At 43.9% G+C, this 22,703-nt stretch overlaps 1 protein-coding gene across 1 annotated transcript in view; it reads left to right on the forward strand.

The window, feature by feature from the left end:
* Positions 1-22,703, forward strand: part of LOC126251969 (cholinesterase-like) — a 108,929-nt gene that overhangs the window by 1,033 nt on the left and 85,193 nt on the right. The window lies entirely within an intron of this gene.

Consider the following 22,703-nt stretch of genomic DNA (forward strand, 5'->3'; position numbering starts at 1 on the left):
TCCATCTGAGCCACCGAGAACACACGGGAAGCGTGCAATGGTTAAGTCCCTGCAGTCGCGCTATTCATCTGTGTCCTCGGTGGCTGAGATGGATAGAGCGTCTGCCACGTAAGCAGGAGATCCTGGGTTCGAGTCCCGGTCGGGGCACAAATATTCAGCTGTCCACATCGAGGTATATCAACAACACCTGTCGGCAGCTGAGGTTTTCAGTTAGTCATCATTTATTCCAGGGAAAAGCTGCACGGTCATCAACACTAACTGTTCTTTCGAGAACAAGTTACTGTCTTCGTATATATAGTTAAAGGCTACCCAGCCATTGACCTTCGTCTGTGCGAATGCGCACAGGTTGCCCAAACTCTTACGGGAATCGCCAAAGCGTGCGCGAGTAATGAGTGGTTGGGCAAATGTCTATAAGGTACAGTACATATGTAGAATTGTGGACAGTTGGGAAAGTGAGTCTCACGGGAAGTGTGCAAGGGATAAGTCCCTGCAGTCGCGCTATTCATCTGTGTCCTCGGTGGCTCAGATGGATAGAGCGTCTGCCATGTAAGCAGGATATCCCGGGTTCGAGTCCCGGTCGGGGCACACATTTTCAGCTGTCCATATCGAGGTATATCAACAACACCTGTCGGCAGCTGAGGGTTTCAGTTAGTCATGGTTTATTTATTGTTCTTCGGTTGCACCCATACAGCAAATCCAAATATGTCTTAAAAAGTTAAAGCAAACTGCAATTCCTTGGTAAGACCAAACATACAGGGCCATGTTTAGTTAAAACTAATACAGACGGAAATATATGAGCCCCATAAGTTAACATTCAGAGTTAAAACAAGCCCACACACACACACACACACACACACACACACACACGAAACTTACTCCAACTTAACAGTTACATTTTAATTCCAACCTTTAAAACAAATTCCACCAGTAATTTGTAGTGTGTAAATACTTCATAAACAAGAAGATTAACATACAAGAAAGAAGTGCTCGATGTGTATCCAGGCATCTCTGCAATCAACCAGTCGGAGACTGTTCTTTACCTGGGGCAGCCGAAGAAGATACGATTAATGTCCTGGAGTTCCCCGCAGTCGTAATGTGGTGATGGTACAATGTGGAGTTTATAACTGTGTTGCAGCAGTAGTGGAATTTCAACTTCGCAATGATCCTCACAAACTGTGTCTCATTACCTATGGCAATTGATTTGCATTTCAGACGCCACTTTTCAAGATACTATTATATCTTCAGTAGCTGCGGATGGGTTTGTTTGTGCCATCTGTCCACTTGCAGATAATCGGAATCCCACGCCTAGTTCCATCCGCTTTTGACCATTCCCGCTATTGCTGCAATGAGCTCATCCGCTGGCGCGCTTAGCTGTTGTATGGAATTTGTCACTGCGTTCTTAAGCAACTGATCATCTTTATCATTCCCTCGATCCACACTGATGATACATCTGTACAGGTATTGTACATTTCTGATACAGCAGCAGCTATTTGGTATGGTAAATAACAACTCCCTCTGTCCTTATCTACTGATGTTAATGTTTGTACTGGGGAGAGCGAGTTCGTAAATATTACAATGTGGGTAGCTGGTATGGACATGCCATATCTTAGGGTGCGTTTAATGGCTTCGAGTTCGGCCATGTAAATTGATTCCTCTTTTTATACCCACATTTTTAGTAGTGTTTGGCATTGTATGGAACCACGAAAAAAAAACTGTAAATTGAAGATACAACGATACTGGCAGCTTTCAGGGCCAAGAACTATCTGACATCCACAGCTAAAAGAAGATTGTCAGGGTATGGAGGAATAGGTTGTAGGTTGTACGACAAATGGTACTGTGTGCACTGGATAATCAGTATTTGCGATAAAGTCTAACTTTCTACCGAACTGGTACAGTTGACTCTGCGGTAGTACGGGATGTTAGTTCATTTTGTGAAGACATTTTTTTCTACAAGGGGAAAGGGAATGGTGACAGCTGTCCTCCTTAACCCATAATTCTCACTGGGTGCACCCTTGCAGTGAATACTTAAACTCTGAGCCATAAGCAGCAATGGAAATTTCAGTGTATTATCACATTAATAATCAGAATTCTTTTGCACAAGACTTCATGCTGCAGACCCATAGAACAGTGTGTAGGACATTATGCCAACGTTCTTTGTTTGAAATAAATTCAATTTCACAGTAAATACTATGTCCCCACAGAGAAAAATGCAGTAGTTTGATATCCAAACAAGCCATGAAAGCTAGACTCCTTGAACAATCCATATCAATATCTGCTGTAGCTATTTTGTTGGTTGTTGTTGTTGGGCTATAAGTGAACAATTGGATTTCGTAGCTAAGGACGTACCTGGAGAAAGACAGGGCAGACAGGCTGGCCCCTATCCCTCTATACCACCAACTACTAGTTCACGAACTGATACCTTCTCGAGCATGGCCAAGGACAAGATGGACAGAAGTCATTTTCCCTTTTGTAGTTCACGTTCTAATATTTTCTCGATTATGTTTTGAAGGCATGAGACAAATTTCCCCTCCCCCTCACCCACTCCACTCAGTTCGCATACTAATACTTTCTCGAACTTGATAGGATAGGTTCGAAAGCTGCCCCCTATCCCTCTTTCCTCCCTCCCCCTAGTTTACGTCCTGAAGAGCAGGACAGATAGTTTCCCCCTCCCCTCTCTACTCTCATCCTAGTACTTTCTCGTGTATGTTGTGGCCACAGGTGGAGCTTTCTCCTTCCCCTTTTCTGACCTGCCTCCACCTAGTTCAAATCCTGGTACTTTCTCAAGCAAGCCCGAAGGACATTAGAGGCAGCTGTGCGCTCTCCCTCTCTCCCAACTCTTATTAGATCACGGTCTGATATGTTCTCAGGCACAGTTGAAGGGGAGGACATGCAGTTTTCCACTGTCTCTCTTCTCTGCCTCCTCCTTGCTCATGACCTGATCGGAGCGTGCATCGCGCGACATTCACCCGCCCGAGCCCGGATGTGGCAGACCGCTCCGATCTGCTGCCCACACCGCGGGTAGTCGAGCTCAAGTGTACCGGCAACAGAGTGAGCGAGCCGCGATGCGCCGTCGAGGCCAGCGGCTCGTCGGCTACCCGGCCGAGCCCTGGTGTCAACAGATCCGACGTAACCGGGAAACAGGCAGCGCAGGGAAGGCGGGACTGAATGGCCACATGCGAGTGGAACGTAATATAAACTGTGACATGGAAGTAACTGAATTCAAAGCAAGTGGTTTAATGGCACTAATGCTTTTATAATGCTTTACATTTCAACTGTACCACATCAAAAGGGGAGATTAAGCTTTTGCACAAAGGGTAGCTGTAGTTGCAATATTAAAGCATTTTATACTTTTCTGTTAATCTACAAGTTTTCATTATGGAACTGACTGGCTCAGTCCTTCTTTGGAATTCGTTTAGGGGGACCCACCTGTTTTGCATTTGACTTAACTTTGAAATCATGAACCCCTCACTTTAAGCTTAGCTAGAAACTTATCAGTCGTAGTGGAGCTATGTTCATAGCATCCAACTCGCCATTGTTGCCAGATGTATCAAAGCTGGCGGCGATTACGTCATCCAAGATGGCGGCCAGTAGACTTGCCAATGGCACATGATGTCATCCAAGATGGTGACAGTGACGTCATCCGAGAGGTCGGATTTTGGCGGGAAGATAGGTCAATTGGGCTACCTCCACTAACCTAACCCCTATCCCCTCCCCTCCCCAGAAAATGGCGGGAAGTTCAAATTCCATCAGGACAATGCAACACACCTCTACTAAAGTAAGAAAATGGCGGGAAAATAGGTCATTTGAGCTACCTCCACTAACCTAAGTCATCTGACCCAACATCTTCCTAGGAAGTGGTGGGAAGTTTGAATTTTGGAGGGAAGATAGGTCAATTGGGCTATCTCTACTAACCTAAGAAAATGGCGGGAAAGAAAGGGCACTTGTGCTACCTCCACCAGCCTAACTCACTTGATCACCACCTCTTCTTAGGAACTGGCGGGAAGTTCAAAGTCCATCAGGACACTGTAACATTCCACGGCTACCTCCACTAACCTAAGAAAATGGTGGGAGAAAAGGGCACTTTGACTACCTCCAATAACCTGAGTTATCTGTCCGCCACCTCCTCCTAGGAACTGGCTGGAAAAGCACTTGACTTGTGCTGAACATAAGTCTTCATTTTGCTTGCACTATTTATTTAAACAATTAGAGGTAGTACCTCCATCAAGTGTGTTCACCCCAAGGTCCAGAGTCCACATGATCTAGTACACAGTACTCCCACCAGAGGGTGCTATCATCCATAATCCAAGATGGCGGTCTGGGGTGGGGTGAAATGGCAGGAAACAGTGTGGTGGCCATAAGGCCCGGAGTCCAACTGACCTAGTGCACAGTACTGCCACCAGAGGGAGCTGTTGGGTACCTTGACATAATCCAAGATGGCGGAGAAAATGGTGGGAAACAGTGTGCTCACCAGGGGGTCCAGGTCTAGAACACAGTACACCAGAGAGTGCTGTCATCCATTCTGTGATGTAACCCAAGATGGCTGTCTAGAGGGGAAAATGACTTAGCCTGTGCTGGGCTGCTGGAGAGAGGAAGTAGTCTACTTTATTTATTTTTAGAACAATTTATTTAGACGTGGATTTGAGATAGTACATTTATCACACTGATACAAAACACATGCTCTGACATGCTTGGGGTCATGCCACACACCTACAGACCTGTAAACTACTCATAAATTACCTTAACAACACTCTGCTGACATGCAAACAACTCCTAAATTACCGAAATAATTTCAGTACACAGCACACAGACATGCAAAATGCTCCTAAATGATGCAGTACACTGATGTGCAGACATGAAATCAAATTTCCAAATACTGCATAGCACAGCCTACAGACCCGCTTGCAAAATAATGCAACAAACGCGCAAACAACATGTGCAGGCACTGCTCGCCACCCCCAGTCCACTGTACTGCACAGGAGGCCACTGAAGACACACCCAGAAGTCGGGATGCACCAACAGCCCCCAAGAAGTGATGCGGCCGTCAGCTGCCAAGTCATGCACAGGTGCCCATTCGGGTCCCCCAAGCATGAGGCGGCGGCACCCCTTTCATATTTGACACCTGAGAAATTCCTCTCGAAATATGTGATCACCTAGGCACCATTGCAGACATGACCTGATGGGAGCAAAGACCTATTTGCAGAGGGCAGATGCTACAAAAAAATGGTTCAAATGGCTCTGAGCACTATGGGACTCAACATCTTAGGTCATAAGTCCCCTAGAACTTAGAACTACTTAAACCTAACTAACCTAAGGACATCACATACAACCATGCCCGAGGCAGGATTCGAACCTGCGACTGTAGCAGCCCCGCGGTTCCGGACTGCAGCGCCAGAACCGCATGGCCACCGCGGCCGGCGCAGATGCTACAAGGGCGAGTGCACCAACACCAGCACAAGCCACTGCCAGACGCAAGCCAGCACTCTCATGCCACTGCTGACAGCATGTCAAAGTCACCTCTACATTTAAAGTCCTTCAAGTGTTATACAGACGTCACATGTCTATCTAAATAAGCGCCAAGTCATCCACTGGGCAAAGTGTGTGTGTGTTCACTGCTGTTGGTGTGATCCCTTTGTCTACCTGCAGTCCAGCAAAGACCTAATTGCCGAGCAGTCATCCTCGCAGACACTGCAGAAATTCGTTCCAGAATAGCACAGGGTGCATTGTTCCTCGTGACCCTAACGAGACATGTGTGACGCCCATACTGACGTCACAGATCGTGCAATAGAAATCTGTTTGATGGCTCACGATTCTAATGGGGCATGTGTGATGTGTGGCTGATGCATCGCTGAGCATAGCTACATACCATCACAAGCGCATCTTGCAATGTTCTCATTGGTGTACTGAAGTCACATGGCTATCTAAAATAAGAACCATGTCGAACTCTCAGAAATTGAATAGTGTTCCAGAAATACTTAATGTGCGCTTTTGTAGGAAAAAAATGGTTCAAATGGCTCTGAGCACTATGGGACTCAACTGCTGAGGTCATTAGTCCCCTAGAACTTAGAACTAGTTAAACCTAACTAACCTAAGGACATCACAAACATCCATGCCCGAGGCAGGATTCGAACCTGCGACCGTAGCAGAGTTGCGGTTCCAGACTGCAGCGCCTTTAACCGCACGGCCACTTCGGCCGGCTGCTTTTGTAGGAGCTTGCGTGATGTTTTGGCTTGTGTGAACTGAAATTCTTACCCTAACAGAACCTGTTTACGAAAATAGCGCCCAATAACGCCGAATGCATTGCCCCTGATGGTCCTAATGTGGCACCCCGTCCATCACATATTACCCTTCCTGCTTTCAACATACACAAATGTTCTTGCCACTATGTAGAGACTCCTATATCCTAGCACAAAGGATGTTTTGTGAATGAATCAAGCATTATGATTGGCTCTTATCGAATTTACCTGCCGAATTACTGATGTTACTGGTGAAGAAGCACTGCCCGCCTTTTTTTCTGCAGATGAGGCTTTCAGTGCCAAAAAAACTGTTTTAAACAGATCGTCGTATTGCACTGACAATTAAACCTTGCAAAGTGCCCCTACATATCGTCAAATACTGAAAAACTCTTACTCAGTTACACTGCTCTCCCACTGAGGAGAGAAGATTGAATATTAGAGTGCAAAATCGATCTCCAACCTAGCAATATATCACCGTGTACTGTGTCGATGTAGTAAACATACAATTCATTTCCTGTGCCATACAAAATCAGCAATTTTACATCATTTGTACATACACCTCAAAGACAGACCGCACCGTATACACTCCTCGCAGCACTAGATATTTCCCTGCGAGATCGGTGGTCATCCACTCCTCACGCGTGACCAGAGCACTCTCAGCAGACCGAAGTTACTCTCAGGACTGTTCTACAAAATTGGGCTCGTTCCCCTCGGCACAAACGGACCTGCTTGCTTGCTTGGTTTCCTACACCTATCTCCAGACTCTGGGATTACAAGAACACATGTATTTTCACATGGTTTGCCATAATATTGTACAATTTTCGTGGTACATCTCCATATCAAGCACCCAGCAGTATCCTACCGATTGATTGCGCAACATAATTCCGAAGATATAGACTGGAAATTATTTCTCTGCAAACCAAAAACTTTTGCTAGGTGGGGCGTGCTGTAAACCACTAACTAACTAGAAATAAGTCATGTCTGGGAAGACGTGGAAACTCGAAAAAAAAGGATGAAACTGATATTTCCACTCGCGAATTATGATGTCAATGATGTAGCAGATTCCAAATCATCCCTATAATTTAAAAGTTAATTAAGGTGTTTCTCATCTCTAGAGAACCGGCAAATGTATCTTCCACCTGCTAGATGCTCACGTCACTATCGATCTTCTCTCAACTATATAAAGGCGGAAATGTGCAGAAGCCCATTTACATGGGCGGGAATAATGGCCCAGCGCAAACACTCGTCCATATTGAATCTTGTCAAATTTCCATGCAATCACTAAAGCTGCCCAACAGATACTAAGTATTAGTTCGCTATTCGGCTGTCTAGAGGACAACACGGTTAAGTCAGCTACATCCCTACACTCCAACAGACCTCTCCATTCGGATGGCTCCTATCGTTAACGGGAAACATGAACCATTCCCACACAGGTCATAGTCACTGCATGCCAAGCACACTTAGGCAGACTCGTCCTAGGAAAAAAAACGGCCTCATATATATTTTATCCCTGTACTTACAACTAAATGTTACCATTGCGGTATCAGTTGAATGACATTTGACAGTGAAATAGAAACTCTATTAAACAGATTCAATAATTTACACAACAAAATCCAGTTCACCATAGAATATGATAAAGATAACAAAATTAATTTTCTAGACATGACAATAAGTAACACAGACCAAACCCTAAAAATCAATTTCTACATGAAACCAACATACACAGACACAGTCATTAATAAAGCTTCCACACATCCGAACTCACATAAACAAGCTGCAGTCAGATCCTTCTTAAACAGAGCACAGAAGTTCCCAAATAATGGTGCCGACTATGAGACAGAAATGAACACTATCACATACATTGCACATAATAATGACTATCATGAACATGAAACAGACACACTATCACAACACACAACTAAAAATAACAACAAACAATGTGACACAGCCTCCTTACACAACATCCGAGAACTCAAGTACATAACGTTACCATACTTAGGTGTCATATTAGACAAAATAGCCAAGCTGTTTAAAAAACAGACATCAGGATCACCTTTGCCTCCAACAACAACTTAAAAAAGAAACTGATACATGACATCTCGCATCCCACAGAGAAAATTAACAAATCAGGAATTTATAAAATTACATGCAGTCATTGCAACAAATATTACATTGGGAAGAAATTTTAAAATCCGCTTTAAAGAACACATTGACTGTTTCAGACTTGGCAACCGGAATAAATCAGCTATAGCGAAACAAATAAATGAAACAGGATACAGTGTTACAATAGACAACGATCTCAAAGTACTACATAATTTAGAAAAGCGCTGGAAAATGGACATCTTGGAAAAAATGGAAATATTGACCCATGGCCACATGGGGAGTAACGAGATCCTGAATCAAATGACAGACTTCAAAAATTCACATTTCTTTTCCAATTTCACTACAGTACTCCTAGAATAAAAGATACGTAACATGACAGTCGCTTGACTCTAGCTTAGAAATATGTAAAATAAATAGTTTATATCATGATGTGTCCAACAATATTGTAACAGGTGTTCAATTTGTAATGTATTTTCTCAACCTTCATCAGTAATATGATATCAAGACGTGCAGAAGACATGTAAACATCTGACACAACACATATCGACAAATCGATAGTCAAATCGAAACCAGCTGTATTTCGACCTCCATCTCGTCCACTGCACTACAGAACTGTTTGTGATCGTGTTTCCAAGCTACTGCTATGTTAGAGACAATTTGTGAAGAGTGACCAAAAGAGCCACGGAATTGGAAACACCGCATCGCATCACAACGAGACTGCCATGCTAGAAGAACTAAGTGAGTGACCGTTACAAAACATTATCGTGCAAACATCAGTACAGCTTCCAAAGTGACATCGCTTCTTACTAAATTTTCTCTTCTTCCACAGGATGATCACAGCATTTACGAAAAGACTATGTAACATCAGTATGACCTTATTGTAAAGTTGTTTTGTAATGCCATTTAGCCTGATGATGAGGTATAACTCTCGAAACATGTCCTAAATAAATAAGTAATAGAACAGTTGACAAAGTTTGTGACTGGCAGCCGTAATTTAAAAAAACCTTTACATATTTCTTGAGACAGTCACGGTCGAAAAATAGTGAAAATGGCTTCAAAAGGGAAGTTGTGCCAATCCCTCTCTCCCCCCTGCTACTAGTTGACAGCCTAGTACGTTCTCGAGCTCAGCTGAATGAAAAGACCGGCAGCTTTCTATTCAGTCACTCTCCTGCCTCCTCCTACTTCAATTTCCAATTTCCTTCTCTCCCCCTCCACCCAGTTCGCATCCAAATATGATCTCGAGTGTGGCAGTAGGACAGGATAGGCAGCTGTCCTCTTCCCCACTTTACTAGTGTCCTAATACATTCTCTAGCATGGCCGTAGGACTGGCAGGGCACTTTTTCCCTCCCCGTACTGACCCCCACGTAGTTCACGTCCTATAATTTCTCGACCATGACCTGTGGCGTTAGGGAACTGTGTTATGTTGGGAGCCTTAGGGTTCTGGACTACAATAACAATACATATTCAGTTTAATCAAGCACAACTTACACTCCTGGAAATGGAAAAAAGAACACATTGACACCGGTGTGGCAGACCCACCATACTTGCTCCGGACACTGCGAGAGGGCTGTACAAGCAATGATCACACGCACGGCACAGCGGACACACCAGGACCCGCGGTGTTGGCCGTCGAATGGCGCTAGCTGCGCAGCATTTGTGCACCGCCGCCGTCAGTGTCAGCCAGTTTGCCGTGGCATACGGAGCTCCATCGCAGTCTTTAACACTGGTAGCATGCCGCGACAGCGTGGACGTGAACCGTATGTGCAGTTGACGGACTTTCAGCGAGGGCGTATAGTGGGCATGCGGGAGGCCGGGTGGACGTACCGCCGAATTGCTCAACACGTGGGGCGTGAGGTCTCCACAGTACATCGATGTTGTCGCCAGTGGTCGGCGGAAGGTGCACGTGCCCGTCGACCTGGGACCGGACCGCAGCGACGCACGGATGCACGCCAAGACCGTAGGATCCTACGCAGTGCCGTAGGGGACCGCACCGCCACTTCCCAGCAAATTAGGGACACTGTTGCTCCTGGGGTATCGGCGAGGACCATTCGCAACCGTCTCCATGAAGCTGGGCTACGGTCCCGCACACCGTTAGGCCGTCTTCCACTCACGCCCCAACATCGTGCAGCCCGCCTCCAGTGGTGTCGCGACAGGCGTGAATGGAGGGACGAATGGAGACGTGTCGTCTCCAGCGATGAGAGTCGCTTCTGCCTTGGTGCCAATGATGGTCGTATGCGTGTTTGGCGCCGTGCAGGTGAGCGCCACAATCAGGACTGCATACGACCGAGGCACACAGGGCCAACACCCGGCATCATGGTGTGGGGAGCGATCTCCTACACTGGCCGTACACCACTGGTGATCGTCGAGGGGACACTGAATAGTGCACGGTACATCCAAACCGTCATCGAACCCATCGTTCTACCATTCCTAGACCGGCAAGGGAACTTGCTGTTCCAACAGGACAATGCACGTCCGCATGTATCCCGTGCCACCCAACGTGCTCTAGAAGGTGTAAGTCAACTACCCTGGCCAGCAAGATCTCCGGATCTGTCCCCCATTGAGCATGTTTGGGACTGGATGAAGCGTCGTCTCACGCGGGCTGCACGTCCAGCACGAACGCTGGTCCAACTGAGGCGCCAGGTGGAAATGGCATGGCAAGCCGTTCCACAGGACTACATCCAGCATCTCTACGATCGTCTCCATGGGAGAATAGCAGCCTGCATTGCTGCGAAAGGTGGATATACACTGTACTAGTGCCGACATTGTGCATGCTCTGTTGCCTGTGTCTATGTGCCTGTGGTTCTGTCAGTGTGATCATGTGATGTATCTGACCCCAGGAATGTGTCAATAAAGTTTCCCCTTCCTGGGACAATGAATTCACGGTGTTCTTATTTCAATTTCCGGGAGTGTATTTATGAAAAGAATTGCGAAATTTATCATTGAACAGTGGCAGTGGAGGTCATCCTATTATGAAGAAAACAGTTAAGGTCAAAATCGAAATACATTTCACTGAACAGTACAAAAATACAGCATATTAGATAAATTAATCTCAGTTTCTAGAAGCCCCCAGAGTCTTAGATTGTAAGTCAGAATACCATAATTAGTAACACAGAAGCTCTGACAAATTACAATGATTGTTTAAAATAATTCCCGTAGGAAAACCAATAACTCTCGTAGATTAATAAAAGTTTTGTAACGTATCAGAAAATGTAACTTGAATTTTCGTTGTTGCACGGGGCAAGCTGTTACAAGAGATTTATATAAACTAGGTCTGTTTATCTAGGCCTCAGGGTACTTTAAATGTACTCACGCAGTAGCGTTCCACCAAAATGATAGATCAGCAGTGATGTGTTCGTGCAATGTCTGAAATTCCCACTGAAGCAGGTGACAAATACTAAAATAAATTTTCTTTGGTAGAACAATTAGACGGTTTTCCTCCGATTTAGCACGTCCCACCAAGTGGATCAAGTACTAGAATAAAATCATCACACTATAAAGAAACACAAAGGAAAAATATTATTACTCAGGTTACAAGAGACAACGAAACATTTTCAAACTACGCTCAGAGCTGCATCCTCTCTAGAATAATTTGGGATTAAGTTTGGGTATTATTCTGAGCCATCCAGGTCAGCAAGTCAAGGTGCAACAAATAAGATGATTTCGTTTAACTTGTCTCTGTTAACAAATGAATTACAAAAAATATCAACTATTTTTCCAACAAAGTAATTTAGTCAGGTCGGTCACAAGTGACCGCACGAAAAATTTGACTTGAACTACTCCCTTTTCTAGCATTCACGAGAAAGGTGGAAATTAACTTAACCAAACAATTTCTCTAACTTGATCTACTTAACAGGAGTTTGGATTTTTTTCCCTTTAAAATGTGTCTAAAGGCGCTAACAGCAGTCAACATCTTCCAAAGGTTTCAATCAGCACAAGTTAGTGCAACGCTGGTTGGCTGTGGGTGGCTTACAAGCAAAAAATCAATAAGTTCAGTAGGAGTGTGACTCCAAACTAAAGCGCGCTGGCCAGTGAAAGTTATTAAAGAAAAGGTAGCATACCCTGATTCCTTGATTATTGTTTAAACAAAGAGTCAGTGACGCTGTGTGGTCAGCGTTACACTGATTGGTGTAGTTTTGAACTTAGTCAGCTTCTTCTTCAGAAAAAAATCTCGATCTTGGACAGAACAACTTGCTTAGACCTGCAGCACAAACAAACCTGCTGAGGTCATCGGTCCCTAGGCTTACACATTACTTAATCTAACTTAAACTACCCTACGCCCAAGCCTCAGGGAGGACTTGAACCTCCGCCAAGGAGAGCGTCTTTGCCTGGAGACGCCTGAATGCTTCTTAAAGTAAAGTAAACCACCTGCTGCCGGACAAATGTATCTATAAGTCACATTTGAAACTTTAAATGGTCCAAACAGTTTATTCATAAAGACTGACGACATGTCACCAACGAAATAAATACTTTATTTTCGAATCATAGTTTTACACTTTTCTTAAGTATGTGCTCAAATTGTTATCACCGACTACAAGGCACATCTGCAGTCACCGGTCCAGAAATAGATGAAAGTGCATTGGATGATATGCCGTTGCATACTGTGGCGATTCGATGGCTTATATTGTCTGGTATATTTTGGGCTCCATGATAAACTGCACCTCTCAGTGCTCTCGATAGAAGAAACTCAAGAGAAGTCAAATCAAGAGACCTGGTTAGCCCACGTGCTGCAGCATTCCGTCCTATTCAACGGTGGGGATGCCTTTCATTGAGAATTTCGGTTGCAACTCAGGAAGAGTGATCTGCGCAGCCGTCGTGTTGGAATTATACGCAATGTCGCTTACCTGATGGTACCTCTTCTAGAAGAAAAAAAAAATATTCGTAACAAAGTGTGCACACGTATTTCCATTTAACACCCCTAGTATGAAGTAAGATCCCGAATTGGAATTTCCTGCGGTGCTGCACCATAGGTTTACGCTTTCGCGGTCGTTGTTGTTGTACCTGATGAAGCCAGTGTGGATTTTCAGCTGCCTAGTAGTGCATATTACGTAAATATACATTACTGTGGTTCGTAAAAGTTGGTTCTTCGGTAGAGCACGTGTTGGAAACAGTCGAAACACTTGATACAACAACGTAGCCTGGTATGAGCGTGTTTAAAACACAGTAGTCGATTCCGGCCAACTTGCCTTTCAATTTTAGAATATTTCTCAACCTTTTTTTTTTTTTTTTTTTTTTTTTTTTTTTTTTTTTTTTTTGTGAAGAGTGTCAGTCTCAACATTTCACTGTACTCGTCTTTTCAAGCACTTTTGGATGCCATTAAGAAAGTGTATCATTCTATATTTATAAAACCATACTTGCTTCTTTAACTTGAGCTAAGTTAAGACACTTTATCACATGTCAAGGTACACGAAATTTAGACTATTATCATTTGTCGATAATCTCGTTTCGATTTCTGGAAGAACATTTACACCAGAATTTAAGCCACTAGCTGGAATAGTGGGTATTAATACACAACAGTAAACAATACACAGGAACCTGCCGAATCAGTAGTCTGCTCAAAAACAATAATTCAACTACAAAGGCCTATCAATTGCTCACACTAAACATATCAATACGCTAGAGCATATGTCTCTAACACGAACACAGCATATTAGTACACATAAGAAACAACTGACCAAATCTGCAGTTTACACAGAACAGAGATTACTCTACCATCATGGCCCCTAGACTGGCCACATTAAAATGCATTAGTATATCAGAATTTAGATCTCTAACTGAAACATGGTGAATTAATACACCATAAATAGCAGCCTGCCCAATACGCAGGTTACAGAGAATAGAAAGATTGAAGTGTCACGGCCCATAGATTGGTCACACTAAAATGTATTCATAGAATCACCACCATGTGCAAGAGACTACAGTGTAAATACCAGAACGACAAAGGCCAAAATTTATACAAGATCCCCAGGCACAAGCGCCAGCAATATTTCAGAGGAAAACTTTAACCGAAAAAAAACACAAATAACCAGAACGCATTGGCTGACTCCCATGCGAAACCAGCACTTCGACTGGGACATTGAGTGTCACCACTAGCTAGAAGAACCACAATTTTGGGCAGTCCAAACGATCTTACTTCCGTCCACGGCATGGTGTATTAATCACAGAGTGCGGCCTCTGCGTACACAACAATGATCGGCCCCACTCATTGTCGACACGTCACTTGGATGATGGAATTCTCCTTTCTGTTGGCCTTCCATACTTGCCAATCGCAAGCCTCTAAATTCACTCCGATCGTGCACACATTGCCCTTTCGAGGGCCTAGGAACTACCTCCACACCACTGAACTAAAGAGTGCGCATGAGCTAGCAATATGGACTGACACCAAGAAAATAGAACACGTGCAAAGCACAGACGGAAGGACAGGACGGGGTGCTACTCCATCTCCCTCTTCGCTCCCCCACCCCCTCCTCTTAATTTACGTCCCGCGTTCTTGAGTATGGATGAAAAACGGGACAGGCAGCTTGCCCATTCCCCAATCTCCACCATCCTACTAGTTCATGGCCTGATACATTTTCTATCATGGCCAAAGGACATGATGGGCAGATTAAAACTCTCTCTTTCCTCTCACTTATACTACACCCTAGTACTTTCTCGGGCATACCTGGATACTATGGAAGCTGTCCAACCTCCCAATCTCCACCGTACTCCTAATTTACGTCCTGACACGTTCCCGAATATGGCTGAATGACAGGATGGGTAGCCTCCTCCCCCTCCCCCCTCTTTAGTACACGTCCTAGTACTTTCACAAGCATGGATGAAGGTCAGGATCGGTAGGTTTTCCATTTCCCTATCTTCCCCCTCCTGGTTCTCGTCCTGACACATTCTTGAGCATGGCTAACGAACAAGTACAGCAGCTGTCCTCTCCCCCTCTGTCCTCTGTCGTCCTTGTTCACAAATGTGACCAAAAGACAGGAGGGTCAACTGTACTCCTCCGACCCTCTGGCCCTTTTTAGTTCACGGTCTAGAGCTTTCTCCGTCATGAATGGTTAATTGGATGGACAGCGCCCCCATGTCTCTCTCATCTCTTTGCTCCTACATCACGACCTGAAATTACTTCGCGCATGGGTGAAGGAAAGGATGGAAACTATACCCTCCCCACAGCCAAAAGGCAAGGCGAGCAGTGTCTTACGTACACTATGTGATCAAAAGTACTCGGACACCCACAAAAACGCACGTTTTTGATATTAGGTGCATTATGCTGCTATCTACTGTCAGGTATTCCATATCAGCGACCTCAGTAGTCATTAGACATCGTGAGAGAGCAGGATGGGGTGCTCCGCGGAACTCACGGACATCGAACGTGGTCAGGTGATTGGGTGTCACTTGTGTCATACATCTGTAAGCGAGATGTCCACACTCCTAAATATCCCTAAGATCCACTCTTTCTGATGTGACAGTGAAGCGGAAACTTGAAGGGACATGTACAGCACAAAAGCATACAGGCCAACCTTGTCTGTTGACTGACAGAGACTGCCGACAGTTGAAGAGGGCTGTAATGTGTAACACGCAGACATCCATCAAGACCATCACACAGGAATTCCAAATTGCACCAGGATCCACTGCAAGTACTATGACAGTCAGGCGGGAGGGGATAAAACTTGGAATTCATGGTCGAGCGGCTGTTCATAAGCCACCATCACACCAGTAAATGCCAAACGACCCCTCGCTTAGTGTAAACGATTGAACAGTGGAAAAACGTTATGTGGAGTGACGAATCACGGGTACACAATGTGGCGTTCCGATGGCATGGTGTGGATATCGTGAGTGCCCTGTGAACGTCATGTCCCAGCGTGTGTAGTGAAAACAATAAAATTCGGAGGCGGTAGTGCAACGGTATGGTCGTGGTTTTCATGGAGGGAGTTTACATCCTTTATTGTTTTGGGTGGCACTATCATAGCACAGGCCTACATTGATGTTTTAAGCACCTTCTTGCTTCCCACTGTTGAAGAGCAATTGCCCGCATCTCGTGGTCGTGCGGTAGCGTTCTCGCTTCCCACGCCCGGGTTCCCGGGTTCGATTCCCGGCGGGGTCAGGGATTTTCTCTGCCTCGTGATGGCTGGGTGTTGTGTGCTGTCCTTAGGTTAGTTAGGTTTAAGTAGTTCTAAGTTCTAGGGGACTGATGACCATAGATGTTAAGTCCCATAGTGCTCAGAGCCATTTTTGAAGAGCAATTCGGGGATGGCAATTGCATCTTTCAACACGATGCAGCACCTCTTCATAATGCACAACCTGTGGCGGAGTGGTTACTCGACAGTAACATCCCTGTAATGGACTGGCGTGCACAGAGTCTTGACCTGAATCCTATAGAACACCTCAGGGATGTTTTGGAACGCCGACTTCGTGCCAGGTCTCACCGACCAACATCGATACCACTCCTCAGTGCATCACTCGATGAAGAATGGGCTGCCATTCCCTTAGAAACCTTTCAGCACCTGATTGAACGTAGGCTTGCGAGAGTGGAAGCTGTCATCAAGAATAAGGGTGAGCCAACACCATACTGAATTCCAGCATTACTGATGGAGGGCACCACGAAATTGTAACTCATTTTCAGCCTGGTGTCCGGATACTTTTGATAACACAGTGTAGGAATCACGTACCAAACGTCCCCCCCATCCCCCCCCCCCTCCCACACTCATTCATCTCCCACCACCTAGACCCATTCAACACTGCCACAAATTATTATGCTACGTTGGTTGTTGTAGTTGTCTCTTCCATAAGATTAACAAGCTGTAGCATGGTATACCATGATTTCCATCATTTGTATGATGTATCAAAAAGAATCATCTGATTTTAAAAATCATAACTATTATGTTATTTGAGATACGTGCGTGAACAGTACATTGTTGGAAAGAGCAAAGTCTCGAGTTCTGCATGGTTCCCGCTCGGTAGCAGCAATGTGCGCCCACTTCAGTTCTACAAGAGAAAGCGTTTTGTGTTCTACGTTTCGCGCAGTGCGTGTCGGTAATAATCGTGTAGCGTTACTTTCGCACTAGGTATGGTGTGGATCCTCCTACAGCACTGAGCATTAGACGATGACATGAACAATGCCCAGTAACAGGTTGTTTGTGTAAAGGCAAATCACAGGGCTGTCCCCGAGTGTCTCAAACAGACGTCGAACGCATCCACCGTAGTCTCACAAGGAGTCCGCAAAAATCCGTTCGCTGTGCAGCTCGACAGCTCAACATGCCCCCGAAGCCCGTCTGGCGTGTGTTACGTCAACGTTTACATATGAAACCATGCAGAATTCAGCTACTGCAAGCTCTTTGTGAAGGTGACAAACGACAACGTGTAGAGTTCTGTAATTTCGTTCTTGGCAAGATGGAGGATGACAGTTTTCTTCCTCGCTTAGTGTTTAGTGACGAGACAACATTCTATTTAAGTGGGAAGGTGAACCGTCGTAATTGGAGAATATGCGGTACGGAACAACCACATGAAGTTGGACAACAGGAGAGGGGCTCTCTAAAATTTAATGTGTTTTGTGCAGTTTCACTGGTGAAGGTGTATAGTCCGTTTGTCTTTGCCGAGAACACTATTGCTGGAAGCACATATCTCGATATGCTTGAGAACTTTCTTTTCCCACAGTTGGAGACTGATTCGAACGACTTCATTTACCAGCATGAAGGGGCACCGCCACACAGGCACCTGGAAGTGCGGGAATTTTTAAATCGAAGGGTTACTGACCGATGGATCGGTCGCACTGGACCAAATGATTCAGCCTTACATTACTGGGCTCCAAGGTCACCGGGCCTGACTCACTGAAATTAGTTCTAGTGGCGATTTATGAAAGACTCTATGTGCCTCCGTTAGGAACAACAATGAATGAACTGAGATATCGCATAGCAGCAGCTGTGGAAGCCGTAACTCAAGACATGCTCGCTGCAGTGTGGGGACAATTTGAATACCGCATTGACATATGCCGTGCATTTCAAGAGGGGCGTATTAAACACCTACGAAAAGATGTGAAAAAACTTTTTGTGTTTCCCCGTTCATCAAAAAAACAAAATTCTTTGTATACGTTTATTAGTTTCAGAAATGTAGGGGTACCAAATCTGATGAATATTGTTGACACTCCCTGTATTTATTCTCTAAAATGGCACAAACTGATCGTGGGACAGAATGGTAGGACTATTGAAATTGAGTTAGCAGGTAATACAGATAAACCCTATCTACAACAGTGCTACTTGCTGCTCTTGATAAGGTTAACCGATTCTTAAATCTGCTTGCAGCTTATCTTACTACTGATGATAACATTCTGCTAAATAAGCCACAATCACTTGGAAAAAGAGGCGCCGTTATCTACTTATTCTCATAACACCTAGCAAATGGCGTACGAAGAATACACATAACACAAACCCCAAACAGTGCTTAACTGTTGGCAAAAAAATTATCAGAAACGAAACATTTTAATTCGAGTTCCTTAAGGTTAGCACGAAATGTGTTCTGATACACGTCAATAAATATTCCGGAAGTGCTGGCCATGGTAAATACTCTCATTATAATCACGAAAAAGAAAAAAAAAGAGAACTACTTGGGAGAAAGCAATTAAAACCATCTAGGCGCTTTAGAGTTGATCAATATGCAATAATATCACTCTGATCGTGAACGAAACAATTGTCATGACCATGTTAAAGACCCTGACTTGGTTAAAAACCAACTAACACACAAAATAAATTTTGACTCTCAGTTGAAGTGGAGCGAACACACAAAGATGATTGAAAACACGACGTCAGCAACATTTTATTCCTTTACAATCTTGCCATCAGTGTGTAACAGCCGTTGTCTTTTGTTTTCATGCTATTAACACATACGCTCGTGTCTTAAGTATGGAAAGCTTTTCTGGGAAACACATGCACAAAATATGTATACTGTTTACAAACTACAGAAAAGGGACAAAATAATAAGAATGATAAGTAGTATTGGAGCTCACTGTAAAGAACTGCTCAAAACATTTGGGATTTTAAGTACACCTTGTGAATGCTTTTGTCAGTCAGTTATGTACAATGAAAGTAACTTTAATTACTGCGCAAACAGTTCTGTGCAGGACGCTGGAATAAGGTCTCGAATGAACTTACTTACCAAGAAAGAATAAACACAAAACTCAGGGCAGCTGTACTAAAGAATGAATCTGTGGAATAAATACAACAAGAAAATTAAGTAGAGTAGTAAAATGAACTTATTTCGAGGGGCAGTTTAAAAGTTCATGTTAGGTAGCACAGTCCATGCAGTGAATTATTTAGAGAGCACAGAGGGGGAGTTAGGTAAACAGTTTAACACAAGCAAATAATAACAAAACGTTCTTTTCGTTTTCAGCACGCTTTTGGACCTTTTTTGTTTTGAGTCGTCAGTCTTCTGACTGGTATGATGATTGGTTTATTAATTTTCTTCAGGTAAAGCTTACACCAAAGATCTTTAATGGATAACGCTAAAACATTATCCTCCTCCTCCAGTCAACGTTTGACTCGTTATGGCGGACTGTTCATTCAGGTTATGATGCAAATAAATGGGAAGGTGCGATACACAAAATGAAAACCAACATCATCGGCAAGATCCTGATGTTAGGCGATAATGTGTGCGTTATGTATGTACTGCGTGAAATGATCAGAATAGTCGCATTTATTATGCTATTAAATAAATTCTTTGCGAGTATGTACAAAGAAAACAGTATTTATACTAAGGAAAAACCGAATGAAGTTTGCCTGCTTTTAAATGGCTTCACTTCTATTCAGGATGATGGACGCTCTAATCTCCATCAAGTCATCCTTATTTTAGTTTAGCGTGAATTCCCTAAATGTCTTCGCAAAAATACTGGTATGGTTCCTTCGATAAGGTCGCAGCCGACTATCTGTTCCATCCTCGTAAAACTATACCTGCAGCTATGGAAATACCTTTACTGATAAATGTTTTTTTCTTTTTTTGTTCTTAAACTGCATTACCACTTCTTATTTCCTTCTAAAAGTGATTTGCGAATGACTAAAGTTACTACTACATGACACAAATTGAAACTTCCTGGCAGATTAAAACTGTGTGCCCGACCGAGACTCGAACTCGGGACCTTTGCCTTTCGCGGGCAAGTGCTCTACCATCTGAGCTACCGAAGCACGACTCACGCCCGGTCCTCACAGCTTTACTTCTGCCAGTATCTCGTCTCCTACCTTCCAAACTTTACAGAAGCTCTCCTGCGAACCTTGCAGAACTAGCACTCCTGAAAGAAAGGATATTGCGGAGACATGGCTTAGCCACAGCCTGGGGGATGTTTCCAGAATGAGATTTTCACTCTGCAGCGGAGTGTGCGCTGATATGAAACTTCCTGGCAGATTAAAACTGTGTGCCCGACCGAGACAAGGACATGATCAATTCGAAACGTACATTAGTATATCTTATCCGGAAGTAGCAATAGCCTGATCAACGAAGATCAAGAAACGTCGAACAAGGAAAAAAAATTCGTGTAGTCGCAAATTTTTCTACAGTGGTAGAATGGAATACCATGAACGACGTACTAAGATTCCTGACCGGTGCGGTGTGAGCGTGGTGGCGAGGGGAGGGGGAACGTTTAAAAGCCACTTTTTATGTTTTTCTTAATAGCCCAAGTACCGCTGCTTGTAGGGAAACTGTTTCCCAATGGAAAATTAAACTACACTCAGTTACCTACAACAAAAGTTCTGCTCATTTTCTTTCTCTAGGACTAACGATTCCGCTTTGCAAGGGATAGAAAAATCCCATATTTTTAAAAATAGTATTTTAATGTTATAAAACTGTTGTTTATTCTTAAATGAAGAGGGCGAAGAATAAATATTAAAACAGCAGAATCATATTAATGGATAGCTTATGTTCTGAGGCCATGGCGGGTTAGAGGCGGGTGTTGGGTGGAGGGTTGGTGCGTGAGGGAAGGTAGGTTGCCGCATTATGGTCACGCACTTCTCTCCTTCGTAGATCAGCAAACTGAAGAGGGGCAGGCGAGTCCCCACCCTCTCTATGCCACCACAGTATGTCATAAGAAATGTCCACAGTGTGTTTCATAAAGTTATTACTATCCTTGGTCAGCTCGTCTTACAAATTACTTGTGATACAGAGTGCACACACACTCTAGAGGTGCTTGTTCTCCACTACATGGCATTCAGACATCAGACTAATAATATGAGCACAAGAAACCATTATGGATAGATTGCAAGTAAATATCTGCTTACTGTTCTATTCTAGTAGAGGCAAAATTGATTCTTAGTCATCGTATAAGACAGCTGTAATGTTCTTCCTGGAAAGGCAACTTCTTCCATCATGAGTGCTGCTCGCTTTTCAGTTGACAGACTTTACCTCACCAGTATTTCCTGTAAAGTTGTGTTATGTGAGTAGGCAAAATAATTTCACTGAGTTCGTTTTTACGTAGTGGAATAATTTTCAATTTATTAAGTCAGTACTCATTTGCAAATGTTAAGCTAGCTTTTAAGTAAAATACGTTTCTAACAAAAAAGATTGAGAAGCGTTTAATTTGTACTTGTGATGTTGTCAGTGAACTGTGTGGAATTGGTGGGCAAGGGACTGAATTTGTAAAAGTGGCAACTTGTTGCTGGCTATCGTCGACAGCATACTGTAAAGTCGTGTAACAATTTTGTTGTCAGTTAGTGGTAAATTAATGAATGACCAGAAAGTTACCCAACTGTATTACTGGTAGATTGCATAAATCTCTTGTAGGATGGGTTGCAATGAGTGCAGCCACTTACCAAACATCCGCAGTGTTTCTTCCAAAGCGGAGACGATGAAATCGACATTGTATTTTTACATAATACTTTCCTTAAAGAGTGCAAGTAAGTACTCACTAAATAAACACAAAATAACTCCACTATACACTGAGATGACAAAAGTCATAGGATAGCTCCCAACATTGTATCGGACCTCCTTTTGGCCGGCCTAGTGCACCATCTCGACGTGGCATGGATTCAACAAGGCGTTGGAAGACCCCTGCAGGAATATTGAGCCATGCTGCCTCTGTAGCTATCCATAACTGCGATTATGTCATGAACTCGATTCTGTCATAAATGTTCGATGGCATTAATGTAGAGCGATATCTGTGGAAAAAAATATCGCTCGAATTGTCCAGAATGTTCTTCAAACCAATCGCGAACAATTGCAGCCCGGAAACGTGGCGCACTGTCATCCATAAAAATTACATCGTTCTTGGAGAGCATGACATCCATGAATGGCTAAAAATGGTCTCCAAGTAGTCGAACATCCAGAGGACCCAGTCCAGCTCACACCACAGCTCACATCTTTATAGAGCCACCGCCAGCTTACACAGTAGCTTGTCGGCAATTTGGG

Source organism: Schistocerca nitens, chromosome 4 (assembly GCF_023898315.1).
Source record: "Schistocerca nitens isolate TAMUIC-IGC-003100 chromosome 4, iqSchNite1.1, whole genome shotgun sequence".
Lineage (NCBI taxonomy): Eukaryota > Metazoa > Arthropoda > Insecta > Orthoptera > Acrididae > Schistocerca > Schistocerca nitens.